Source organism: Helianthus annuus, chromosome 5 (assembly GCF_002127325.2).
Source record: "Helianthus annuus cultivar XRQ/B chromosome 5, HanXRQr2.0-SUNRISE, whole genome shotgun sequence".
NCBI lineage: Eukaryota > Viridiplantae > Streptophyta > Magnoliopsida > Asterales > Asteraceae > Helianthus > Helianthus annuus.
The window spans coordinates 78,755,440-78,756,754 of NC_035437.2; positions in this window are offsets into that span (position 1 = coordinate 78,755,440).

Below are 1,315 nucleotides of genomic sequence, written 5' to 3' on the forward strand. Positions count from 1 at the left end.
ACAATTCACTTAGATTGTCGATATATTTGTCCACTTAAATCTTCATACAAATTTCAACTGATTCAGGATACGAATTAGATGTTTTAAGAACTTAAACTCATTCATGTGTCCCACCTCTTGAATATACTCCCGTATCCAGATCCCAATATTCAGTCTTACAGGTGAGTATACTACAACGATATCTGTACATAAATTAGGTAATGCGAGGGCCAAGGGATCTCAGGTCGATACTTCCGTATGCGCAGAGAGATATCAGCTTCGACTTTATGGTATGTCCCCTTTAGAGGATCTTTTAGTTACAACAGCAGCGACTATCAATTTTATTGTTTCATCTGCATGCTGAGGGTTTATGCTATGTTTCAAGCATTGGCAGAAAGTATTATCCAAGGACTAGGTCAGAACTTCCATTCAACAGAAGTCCCGGAATAATACCCCAGATATCATTGAGTATAAAGACCTAGTATATCAGAATACGAGACCTTTCAAACGAGATTTCAGGGGTTACCTATATATCCAAGTAGTATTCCCCACGAAATAAGCAAGTTTGAATTTAGGTTTATATCCCGAAAAAGTTTACTAAATGTATAAAAACCTATCGGCATATCATCAGTGAGACTGTTTAACGCTATTTAATCATTACATTTCTTTAGCATACTGTAACTGTCTACTGATGTACTATCATTTCCTCTTTTTACACAAAAACTCAATTTTTAATTTTATCATGTTTTTGGCTTTTTCAAATTTTCTAATGTTTTTGGATTTTCTGACAAATTCTTACTCCCCCTAAAATTCAAAACCATTTAAAGAAAATTTGACAACCTGATACTGATAGCTTTGTATTGCCATCCATTTTCTACCTCTCATGCACTGATTTGCAGAAAATTTAACGTACCCCCATGATTTACAACACATTGATCTTTTACAGTTTGAAAACCGTTTTTCAATCTTGTGAAATTAATCATGTTTGTTCCGCCGTGAGGGTTTCAGCATATTCAATCAGAACTTCCCCTGACAACAAACTATTTTCCCATTATGATTTCAAAACACTTAAGTATGTTTTTGTCGTGTCTACAGGATTGATGTCGTAGACTAGATGATGTGTTGAGTTGTAATTGGTTTTTTGTTTTGTTTGGTTTACATATATAGGGCATGTCCTATATATGAATTAGTGTGGAACTTTCCCCACTACTTGTACTTAATTGCGGTTGTTTTAATAGAATCACCGGGGTAACCCTTTACCCAAAAAAAAAAAAACACTTAAGTTTGTTTTAATCAAAATGGTTTTTCCGGAAAATAAGTTTTGTTTGATTCACAC